Source organism: Antedon mediterranea, chromosome 5 (genome assembly GCF_964355755.1).
Source record: "Antedon mediterranea chromosome 5, ecAntMedi1.1, whole genome shotgun sequence".
Taxonomy (NCBI): Eukaryota; Metazoa; Echinodermata; class Crinoidea; order Comatulida; family Antedonidae; genus Antedon; species Antedon mediterranea.
The window spans coordinates 8,177,143-8,190,282 of NC_092674.1; the positions used below are offsets into that span (position 1 = coordinate 8,177,143).

The 13,140-nt window shown below is 33.8% G+C and overlaps 1 protein-coding gene across 3 annotated transcripts in view; it reads right to left on the minus strand.

Moving 5' to 3' along the window:
• LOC140049588 (disks large homolog 4-like) overlaps positions 1-13,140 on the minus strand; it is a 130,948-nt gene that overhangs the window by 64,949 nt on the left and 52,859 nt on the right. Inside the window, exon 1 of one of the 3 annotated variants that reach the window (XM_072094522.1) lies at positions 2,617-2,800. The exons of the other annotated variants lie outside the window; for them this stretch is intronic. The gene's annotated coding sequence lies outside the window, so the exon portion shown is untranslated. Of the gene's footprint in view, positions 1-2,616; positions 2,801-13,140 lie in introns of those variants that run through there. 3 annotated transcript variants of the gene reach the window in all.

Sequence of the window (13,140 nt, forward strand, 5' to 3'; positions counted from 1 at the left end):
CAACCACCCCCTTAGGACAACTACCCCCTTAGGATAACTACCCCCCGGTCAACTACCCCCCGGTAAACTACCCCCCCCCCCCCAATCCAAAAGTAGACAAAAATATAGGACGGTTTCTGTAAAAATGAAATCATCTGTTTTTAACGGGTGTTTCGAAACTAGAGACCCGAGACCAGAGACCTGACACGAGACCCAATACGAAAAGGGAGACCTATATTTGGGTCTCCCTTTTCGTATATTAGGGTCTCCCTTTTCGTATAGTGTGGTCTCTCTTTTCGTATAGTGGGGTCTCCCTTTTCTTATAGTGAGTCTCCCTTTTCGTATATTTAGATTTCCCATTTCGTATATTTTGGTCTCCCTTTTCGTATATTTGGTCTCCCTTTTCGTATATTTAGGTCTCCCTTTTCGTATATTAGGGTCTCCCTTTTCGTATAGTGGGGTCTCCCTTTTCGTATAGTGGGGTCTCCCTTTTCGTACGTGGGTCTCCCTTTTCGTATATTTAGGTCTCCCTTTTCGTATTGGGTCTCGGGTCTCTGGTCTCTGGTCTCGGGTCTCTAGTTTCGAAACACCCGTTTTTAACCGATTATTCTGTTTAACAGCACGCTAGACCCTAGATGTGCTAGATTTAAAGTACCGTATTTATTGAAAAAAGGGCCTGGGCTGTTTATTGTTTAGGTGGTTTTTAGGTGGACATTTATTGGAAGAAAGTTGTTTATTCAATGGGAGGGGGTATAATCTAATGGAAATAGATGCCGATTATTCCATATGATGTTTCATAGGAGTGACATGGTCACCGTTTATTTGAGGGGAATTTATTTAAAGATCGACGTTTATTCGGTGAGTGAACATTGAGGTCAAATATCAAAAGTGATATTATTCTTCAAGTGTACAAAAATACATATATGACAAATTTGAGACAAAAATTAATTCTTTTAAGACCAGTGGTTATCGAAGCATTGTCCTGACGCAAAAATTATTATTATTATTAGCGAACCCAGTCTTTACAGTAAATACATGGAGTACTATATAATACGTTCGACTATCCTATGATCATGTGTGACAATCTTCAGTTTATACCACCAGGCTATATTTATGTTCAATCTTTTACTTTTGTTTACAATAATGAATAGTAATTCGTCAAAGTAACGAATTAAAATATAGTTATTAATTAATAGTTGCAGAGTCAGGTTGTTGAATGGTCTGGGTGGTTAGGGTGTTCTAAAGGGATAGTTTTCTGGGTGGTAATTGTCCGGGGGGTAATTGTCCGGGGGGTAATTGTCCGGGGGGTAATTGTTCCTAGGGGGTAATTGTCCGGGGGGTAGTTGTCCAGGGGGTAGTTGTCCTAAGGGGGTTGTTGTCCTAAGGGGGTAGTTGTCCGGAGGGTATTTGTCCGGGGGGTAGTTGTCCTAAAGGGGTAGTTGTCCTAAGGGGGTAGTGGTCCAGGTGGTGGTTGTCCGGGGGGGTAGTTGTCCGGGGGGTAAATGTCCAGGGGGTGAATATCCGGATACGGCTATAATCACCTGGAGAATATACTAGTCGAATACCGTACACCATGTGGCCACCAAAAGAAGGGCTTGCGCTTGGGGTACGGCGATCGTGCGTATAACTACTGTATAAATAAATACTATTCCAATCGTACATAAACGTTTACAAATGAAATTTTATCGGAGCGCCATAATGAACAAATCTTTTCATCATATTTAGTATAACATCATGCTAAAATTACTTGAAAACTAGGCAGAAGCAGGTTGCCGTTACGTTAGTTAGTTACTGTAGCTAGGCCTAGCCTACTCAGGCCTAGCAAACGAGGTGACGATAGCCTAGGCCTATGTACAATCTGTGTGGTGAGGCATTTATGTTCGGTGTATAAGACGCACCCTTAATTTAGAGGTCAAATTTGCGTGTCAAAAGTGCGACTTATACACCGAAATATACGGTATATAAATTTACCATTATTTACTTGAATGAAACACTATCATAATTATCAATGATTGTACTAACAATGTGACAATTATGGTAGTTAGATGTAATAGGAAAATAGGTACAAATCATATCATATACTATAATTCATAATGATTTAGAACACATAAAATGTTCATAGAACTTTTCTATACTGTACTAATTAATACACATAATAAGGCATAATAATAAAGAAAGGTTTGGAAAAAAAGGTAAAGCACAGATGATCCCTTTTCCTAACTAGAGGTCATACAGGTCACCTTGTTCGTTAATACCAGGTAAACACGCTTAGCTTACCTACAAGCTCGCAAAGCTATTTGTCCAGCTTGTACTGTGGTACAACATCCAGAAATATATGCGATACAATATCATTTTTTTAACTACTGTAGCAATAGGACTTCCCGACTCACATATGAAGTCCATTACTCAACCACATTAATCATGTCATCACTATACATTTGGCCAGAGAAATTTATTGTATAACGCGCAACGTATCACCATAGCAACAGTGGACAGAGATGCAAAGAATGCTATAAGCATGTAGGCACATCATACATCATATTAATCAGAAGTAAGTAATCCATAACAAACCCGTCAGTCACCAGTTTAATAATGGATGTTGTATCTTCCAACCACTCTAGAGGAAAAAACACTTACCAAGAACGTCGCCGCCTCACTATCTCTCTATCTAGCCTACTACAGTAAAATTGTCACTACCTTTAACTATCGGCAGTTGAAGCTTCTTTATAGTCTTAGTTTTATAGCCACCCTTAACTTCATCAAAATGGATTCGCTTGAAAAAACTTAATAATCATAAACAATATTTACTATCTATTTTATATCTTCTGTCAAACTTGCAAAAAAGGAAGATCACTCTATACTATAGTATAGTAGTCTAAGGGAGCGTTTATACAACACGCCTATTAGTTATTACACACACATTCAAAGATGTTGATTTTCACGCCCTCTACAACAACATTACACAAATTAAAGACAACTTTTGAGTGTTGTTCAAAGGAATCAATTTGTCATAATTTTGACAGTTATCGTGAAATTGTTTAGCGAGTGCGTGGCCAAGCAGTTAAGACAGTGGAACCATAATACGTAGCCATAATTCAAGTTTCAAGTTTATTGTAAATATAATATCGGCAAGGGTTCAAGGCTTACTCGATCCATGGTTCTGGTGGTAGAACGAGACTTCATGGATACAAACTATACTATAAACCGTAGGTCCAGTGTACACATCTGGCTCATGTGCACTTTAAAGAACCTAGTACATCTTTTGAGATGAGTAGGGGGTTATCCCACTGTACTAGTTCACACACAGCCACAATCTTAGACTGATAAGACATTATCATTACAATATATGATTAAATAAACAAAATAATTTTTTTAAATAAACAGTATAAGTAATTTTGTAGTAAATTCAAGGACATTTTTATTAAATTTTTTTTATTTGTGACGACGAGTCTAAAAGTTACAGATATGGTTTTAAGATTTAGATTTATTTTACAGTTACCTTAAAAATAACAGCCTAACAAAATAACTTTGAGCAACCAATATTTAGTAGTGGTATGTAATATTGAAATCAGTAGTGAACAATCTTAAAGGCTAACAACTCATTAACCTAAATCAATAAACCACTTATGGGATGTCATTAATTCTATAAAGAGAAAATAGCAACAAGATCAGATTACTCTTAGAACATCCCTACATGTAAAATGGAATGACCAAGATTTTAAGTTGCTTGCTTTTCTTAAGCAAGCAGCTGTGAATTACACTAAATACTCTACATGCCATAAAGACTCTGTCATGTTGAGGTCAAAGGTCACAAAGTTATACCAGGAATATATTATCAATATTTTTAAAAATGAATAGGAAAAAACAAATATTAATCTAGTATGGCTTTTACATAGCCAGATGGTAATATTGATGGTACAAAAAAAAACATGATTAAGAAGAGCCAATCAAATAAAAGCCTGAGGAAATAGGCCAATCGTAGTATAGTGATCTGATCATGTGACTGGAACCGATCTATATTCAAATTGATGTGACAACTTGCAACCAACTTAACTTTTGACCTATTGCTTAAAAAGTTGTAAGATGTATTGTCCCCCCAAAACAGACTTTAAATAGGCCATTTTGCAGTTTTCATTTTCACTTCTGTAAACAAAAAAACCCAAATTATTTCACTTATAAAAAGACAAAAGAAACGGGTAATTTTAACCAAAAACCATTGTCTTACAGGCAATTTAAGTATTTTTTGCTTTAAATTACATTTTTTTCAGAAAAATATTTTTTTTTCTGATCCAGTTTTAGTCAAAATGAATATAACTATTATGCGACATTAAAATGGAATATTCAACAAAAATATTTTTTTTTTCATTATTTGTTTAAGGGGACAAATATACAGTATCTTTAATATTTTCCTATATTGAAAAATTATGATAAGAATAATATAGTTCCACAGTATAATAGTATGCCATCTTCTTTTTCATGCACTTCGGACAGTAAGAGATCCTATTTTTGACAGACTATTAATATTACAAAGTTAGCACTATCCAATTTTAAGAATCCTGTATCCGTCCCTGACAGTTTAACTACTGCAATACCTAATTGCTCTTGTAATACATTTACATTCGAGATTTACCTGCTTAGATATCAACTTTATAGTCTTTGGGACGTTAAAACCATTGCTTCAACAGGTTATAAAAGATAGGCTTACAAATTAATTATGAGATAAACTTTTGACAGAGCCAATTTAAAAACAAGAAATGACATTCATCCCCAAAGATCGTCACAAGATTATCGGGTGAAGGAATTAAAGTTCAAAAAACTCATCCAAAAGAGTCGTATAACCTTTGATAATCATCACTCTCGAAATGCATCTAATAGCTGCGAGACATTACAGTTGCAAGGATAAGTTCTCCGACCGGTTTTCAAAAGCAAATCAGCAGAGTACAGAAATTATTTGTTTTTACTGGCCAAAATCAGCGTGTTGACATTTAACGGACACTGAATTTGACATCGCTGAGCTACAGTACAACCTGTTTTATTTACTTTTAAACTTATAACTGGACCATTTTGGAAAGCAGTACTGCGTTACTGAAAATGCAATCCAGTCAAAAGAAAGAATAAATAAATAAATAAATTGTTTGTTCATTTAGAATATGGCAGAATAATTGAAATAAACAAATTGAATTTAAAAAAATGAATAATTATTCTTGACTCACAGGTATAAGAGAGGAATTATTGAAAATGGTAGAACAATTGAATTGAACAAAATTAAATCTAAAGAATTAGTGTTGAACTAGGGTAGATCAAAATTTGGACGGTACTGTAGTTTCCAGAAAAAAGTAAACATTTTTGCCATTTACGTATTATTGACAACATACTGTATATTAAAACAAATGTATTCAAAAAGAATGTTATTCATAAATCAATCGAATATTCCAAGGTGATTTGTTATCATACATCAATTGAGGACATTTTAAAAGTTTTCATAGGTAGTGTGCTTATTGCTTGGAATTAAATGACAAAAAAATTGTTTTAGTTCAATATAAATTACATAAGAACGCATTAATGTTACATTATTGTTACTTTTAATAACAGAGTTATGGTGAATCATAAAATAAAAAAGTATCTGAACGTGTGTGTTTACATCATCAAATGTCAAACAGGTAAAGTTTACATGATAACCACTGTCCTCCTTCCCAACTACAATACATTATTTTAAAGTGTGGGTGGGATGAGGGACATGGTCCCTTTTCACATTTCTGTAAAGCAGTTTAATTGTGAACTGTCAACAACCCTGTTACCTACAGTACTGTATTCTTCTTCCTTGATTATACTGTAACCAGTTATTAATGGCATTCCAAAATACAATAAATTATGGGTTTTCAACATTTATTTTGATAACGTCATTTCAGTTATTATTCATACACTATTTATTAAACTTCAAGAAACGGTCAATTTTTGTAATTTGTAATAAATTGTAATTAAAACACAAGTATAACTTTGTATTCTGTTTTTTTGTAAGCAATTAATTATTCAACAATCATCTGCATTTAACGAGTAGTCGTGGAAACATATAAATGCATTACATTACAATTATATTCTGCACTCGTTAGTATCCAGTAGTGATGCATGTAAATGTATGCAATGTACAATAATATGCATTAAGACTACCCAGCTATCAAACACACAATGACTGAATTGCATAGATATCTGTACACATAAATCACAAGTCAGAATAAGAAAATGTGTGCACTAATATTATACTATAGTTGTATGTACTGAGACAAAGACCTACATACAATTTATGTACATGAATCAAATAGACAGTTTATGTACTCTATATTATTACGTGTGTGCACCTAAAGAAATACGCTAAACTGTATAAAAACGTGCCCATAAAACCGCCAAATACTGGATAAAGTATATGCAAGCACATATGAACGTACTTGTAAAGATGTGGACCACTTCTGAAATTTTGTTTGAACTGGATAACGTGATTTGAGGGTATAAAGTTAAAAAGCTTGAACCTCATGCCAGATGCGTGGGACATGAAATGGTGCAGTATAATAATAAACAATATATTAACTGCATATTATCATACAGATAAATCCACAGTATCCTTGTCTCTGTACTTCTAACACTATACATACCCACAAATTAAACCCTATATACACATTTCAAACCTAATGTAAAATACAATTTTCGGTAGATAAAAATAATATATCAATACTCTTGTATAAATTTCCAATTCAACCATGCAAACACAACACAGGATACAAATTACCCATTTCTACTAGACTAGACTACACTACCATACCATAGTAGTACAGTAGTATGCATGTTTAATATAATATTACCTACAAATAACAACGCACCTATTGTTAAAAGCTAATCAATAAATGCATTGATAAATATATTTGTGAGTTCATATTATATCTAAAAACTGCAATACTGTATAAATAAACAATTTTGTTTTATGCATGTAATTATTATTAATATAATTTCATACCTCCACTTCGTCCTGTTCTGGTGGATGGTGGTACTTATTATTTTTAAACCAGCGTACTCTTAAGCCAGCCATCTTGAAAGCAGCCACCGCGGTAGCAGCACACTCGTCCTAGATGATATTATTTATTGATTCTATGACAGTTCCTCTCAACAATAGAAATATCATCACACTTTTACTCAGTACAACTTCGCTAAAAGGGATATGCTCAGTCACCTGTCAGCATTATTGAATCAGATGGTATCAGAATGACTGTGTAGTGCCGGCCAAGCTTCCGATATGAACAACGTATAACAATAATAATCACTCGTGTATGCAGGCTTGCTCGCCAATGATAATTAAGCAATGGTTATTATTGTGGCAGTATAACAATGGAATCAATTGCGTTTGATGATGTCGAAGTCTGATCAAGACACTAATTAGTCAAAGTGGAAAGGATTTTAATCAAAGGAAGAGGCTTAATTTAATCTCTTGGATAATTTTATAAATTGGTTAAAATCTTCTATTTTTATAATATTATAATTGTTTATTTTTATCGTTAAATTATAATAAATGTGAAATTAATTAGCCATCAGATTAATTTATAAATTTATACAATAATAATAGTATTTGTGGATAGTGTACTGTAGGCTATTCATCTTCAAAATATGCTCATATTTAATAGGTTATTTTCTGTTACTGTATATCCTTGGGTATAATCCAACTTCAGGTTTAATCCCGCCTCTTCCCCCTCCCCCTTATTTTATGTTTAACAAAAAGCAAGCCTCTTGGTCTGGATGTAGCCATCTCTCTAGCCAATTCAGATGAGTTTTTACAAAAAAATGCATTTTTTATCCTGAACCAGGGTTTCCCCGGGTATAGTCAGTCCAACCTCACAAAGTCGGCCCAATTTTGTGTTCTAGGTGGATGGGATTATACCAGAGGGTATACAAGTCAAATTGCAAATTGCACCCAGTTTTGAGGATTAAAAGATGGGGACAGACAGGTTTGCATACAATGTGGTCATCAACATTAGTCATTGCTGTGTGGACAAAGTCTACATACAGTGTCCACTCAGGTGGAGCATGTACAATCAATTGCTTTATAAATAATTCTGAATTATTCATAAAGATCTATTAAATCAAAATACATCCAGAATCTGAATATTTATAAATACAGTATAGTAGCAAAAAAATCATAAGAATAATCAATATATAATATAAAATTTGTTTTCGTTTTAACTGATTCTTTAAAAAAATTGATAATGTATTTTTTATTTCATCTTGATCCATCTGAAAAAATAATTTAATTAAATTTAGAACAAATCTTTGGAATGTGATTTTTTATTTATGTCATTCATTTTTGGGTATTTCTAAACCCCGCAAAACAAAAAAAAAACATAGCACACCCAATCGAACCAACAAAAATGTTACTGAATTGTGTGTAGTGTACTAGTATACAAATAATGAATGTTTATGAGTGCAATGGTACAAATAATGGCACGAGGTGAATGATGAAAGGTTATATCAACGAGGCAAAGCCGAGTTGATATAACCTTTCATCATTCACCAAGTGCCATTATTTGTACCATTACACGAATACAAAACATTCATTATTTGTTTTATATAACATCTAGACGTTTTTTTTTCGTACACAAAAATGTTTCAAAAAGTACTATTTAACGATCGTTGAATAGTGCGTACTATTGCACGCCATGTGACCCACATTCGTCCAATCAAATGACAGGAATTTATATAGGTGTTATATAATACTACTTATACACACTATGTCATTGTCAATTTGTAAAATTTAAATTTTCTTTTACTGTTTTGGTTTAAAATAATTGCCAAACCCCGCCTTTTAGCCTTTTTTCTACAACTTTTAGGTTGTTTTTTTTTTAATATGTCATGCTCTTTCACGAAGACTTATCGTGTAAAATTTGCGTTGAAGTAATAACAATTTATATGATTACTGTAATCCTATGAAATAGCCTATAAACCAGTACTTCGCCCAATAACAATGATTCTACAGATGATGATAATGATGATGCTGCAATCACTTAGGGATCACCTCGATTTTTAGAATGATTGTATTCAGGGATCACCTTAAATGTGTCAGTAAAAATTGAATGAAATTTTCTATGAATTTATTTACAATGAAACTCATACTGTGGGTACCGTAATAAATTGTAATAAATCAAGTTTAAATTGTATTGTCAGTATTTAATATTTAAACTTATGTATTGTTTATATTGATTTTCCAAATAAATTTAAATCAAATCAAATGCAAATCATATTTTCACATACACCACAAATAGCTACAATACATCCTTGAATATTGATTGCACTGTAAATCTAAAATGAGAAACAAGCATTGCACTAATAACAGTCATATTCATTAAAATGAATTGCTTTTTAAAAATTCACTCTCCGCAGGCTAGTAATCAATATTACACTCATCAATGTTCTACATTGTGTTCTAAATATTGGACATATCGGCAGTAATGAATGAAACATGAATTTTGTAGACGGTTCCCAGAGGGAGCCCTTCAATCATCCGATACCCGAGAACCCAACTGAACATAAAATCGATAACATATATTGAACACGATTAACATTAATTCATGAGAATTTCGGTGATTCTTGGCTTAGCATGTTTTTCTAAACATTTTTCATTAACTCCAACTCCATTCCCTGCAATGTTTGGCACCCTACATGAAATGAAAATGGTAACTAAAACTCTGACCTTCAAATAAGTATAAATGTAAATGTCACTGTAAAATGAATAATTTTAGTGCAAGAATATTAAAAAGGTCAAATCTATTTAAAAAAATAAAATACTTCAAATGTGGTAAAAGTTTGGCAGTATACAGAAGAAACAAAATATAAAATGACATTCAGCTGTCGATAATAGCACTAATATAAATATTCTTGACCACCTGACTGACCACCACCAATTGACCACAACGAACTGACCACCACCAACTGACCACCCTTTTTATAAAGAATACGCTTTTCTCTCAATCTATTATAATAAACAATATACAGTAACTTGCCTCTCATGGAGACAACACCTGGATCATTTATTATATAAAAATTAAAATATTAAATAAATTTATTTTTGCAAAATTTTTCATTGTAAAATAATTAACTATTTTTTCATTACTTTAAATATTTCGTACCATTTTTTTTACATATTTATGTATTTTAAACTCTAAAAAGTTTCTGATTTATTTTTATATGAATTTGACCAATAAATTTGAATTTTAATGTAATATGTTTTAAAAAAGCAAGGTAATTCAATTCAAACCATAATAATAATTAATATAAAAATATCGTAAATTTGTTCATATTATTTGTTGACCGTTTCTTTTTATGCCAATAAAAACGGTTGTGAATTGCGGTCTACACAGTAACTGATTTTTCAAAAATATTAATAAAATTTAAATCTTTTTAGGAAATTATAAAAATCCACGTTATAATCTCCTAGGTAACCAATATTCTTATTTGGAAAATTAAAATGTTACATAAAATCTTGAGTGGATACTTAAATTGTTAAATAATAATAACTGCCAATAAAATTCAAATCAACTAAAATAGAGTCATATCATTATGGCTGAAGCAGTAACTATGGTAACACATGATTCATACAATTTTATATGAAACTTGTAAGTTATCATGAGAAAGTGTTAATAATTATTGAACTTTCACTATTTTTCATATATTAAATTATTATTATTATTAAATATTAAATTTTATTAATAATAATTAAATTTGAATATCATATTATTGATGCTACACTTATTTAATAATGTTACAGTGGTGTTGGTACTTGGTAGGCAAGTGACTTACAGTATCTAGATAATGAGTACCTAAAGCGAGTAAGTGGCCGAGCGGTTAAGACAGTGGAACCGTAATTACGTAGCCACAACATCAGCAAGGGTTCGAGGCTCACTTGCTCCATAGTTCTGGTGGTAGAACGAGTCTTCTCGGAAAAGGACTATAAACCGTAGGTACTGTGTATATACTGTATAGCTTATGTGCACTTTAAAGAACCTAGCAGTAGCACATCTTTCAAGATGAGTAGGGGGTTACCCTAGTGTTTAGTACAGTACTAATAAATGGTCCCTCTGGGAGACCAGTCTGCAACTGAAGAGGTCACCCAGTATAAATAAATACTAACAAACAATCCAACAATGGTATATTCTCCATAAAGAGATAACTGGAATAGCACAGTACACAGACCACGAAAGAAATAGTTTGTAAATGATTACCGTATATTTCGGTGTATAAGTCGCACCTGTGTATAAGACGCACCCCCAACTGAGAGTAAAATATCGGTATTTTTTATATCGTCGATGTATAAGACGCACCTTATATTTCACCAAAACATCATTTTTTAAAATTTTAATCAATATTATTGTAATAATATATTTTGTTATATCTACAACGGCGTCCTTTATTTAGGTTTTTTCTTACCTAGGCTCGGCCGCGCCCAGCCTCAATAAGTTCTTTCTAACTTGTTATTCATGAGTTTCGCCGCAACATCGAGTGCATGACCGTGTGTGTAACACGCACGTGTGTGGGCTAGCCTCGCTCGATCATTTCGAGAGGGCGCACGTTTTCACGGACAATCGTATTCGATTAGTATCTATGTATCCGAGAAGTGTGTACGCTAGGTCCATGCTATAATCGGTTCTAGGACACCTACCCCCTAGACAGTTACCCCCGGATGTTTACCACCCGGACAACTACCCCCTTAGGACAACTACCCCCTTAGGACAACTACCCCCCGGACAACTACCCCCCGGACAACTACCCCCTTAGGACAACTACCCCCTTAGGATAACAACCCCCCGGACAACTACCCCCCGGACAACCACCCCCTTAGGACAACTACCCCCTTAGGATAACTACCCCCCGGTCAACTACCCCCCGGTAAACTACCCCCCCCCCCAATCCAAAAGTAGACAAAAATATAGGACGGTTTCTGTAAAAATGAAATCATCTGTTTTTAACGGGTGTTTCGAAACTAGAGACCCGAGACCAGAGACCTGACACGAGACCCAATACGAAAAGGGAGACCTATATTTGGGTCTCCCTTTTCGTATATTAGGGTCTCCCTTTTCGTATAGTGTGGTCTCTCTTTTCGTATAGTGGGGTCTCCCTTTTCTTATAGTGAGTCTCCCTTTTCGTATATTTAGATTTCCCATTTCGTATATTTTGGTCTCCCTTTTCGTATATTTGGTCTCCCTTTTCGTATATTTAGGTCTCCCTTTTCGTATATTAGGGTCTCCCTTTTCGTATAGTGGGGTCTCCCTTTTCGTATAGTGGGGTCTCCCTTTTCGTACGTGGGTCTCCCTTTTCGTATATTTAGGTCTCCCTTTTCGTATTGGGTCTCGGGTCTCTGGTCTCTGGTCTCGGGTCTCTAGTTTCGAAACACCCGTTTTTAACCGATTATTCTGTTTAACAGCACGCTAGACCCTAGATGTGCTAGATTTAAAGTACCGTATTTATTGAAAAAAGGGCCTGGGCTGTTTATTGTTTAGGTGGTTTTTAGGTGGACATTTATTGGAAGAAAGTTGTTTATTCAATGGGAGGGGGTATAATCTAATGGAAATAGATGCCGATTATTCCATATGATGTTTCATAGGAGTGACATGGTCACCGTTTATTTGAGGGGAATTTATTTAAAGATCGACGTTTATTCGGTGAGTGAACATTGAGGTCAAATATCAAAAGTGATATTATTCTTCAAGTGTACAAAAATACATATATGACAAATTTGAGACAAAAATTAATTCTTTTAAGACCAGTGGTTATCGAAGCATTGTCCTGACGCAAAAATTATTATTATTATTAGCGAACCCAGTCTTTACAGTAAATACATGGAGTACTATATAATACGTTCGACTATCCTATGATCATGTGTGACAATCTTCAGTTTATACCACCAGGCTATATTTATGTTCAATCTTTTACTTTTGTTTACAATAATGAATAGTAATTCGTCAAAGTAACGAATTAAAATATAGTTATTAATTAATAGTTGCAGAGTCAGGTTGTTGAATGGTCTGGGTGGTTAGGGTGTTCTAAAGGGATAGTTTTCTGGGTGGTAATTGTCCGGGGGGTAATTGTCCGGGGGGTAATTGTCCGGGGGTTAATTGTTCCTAGGGGGTA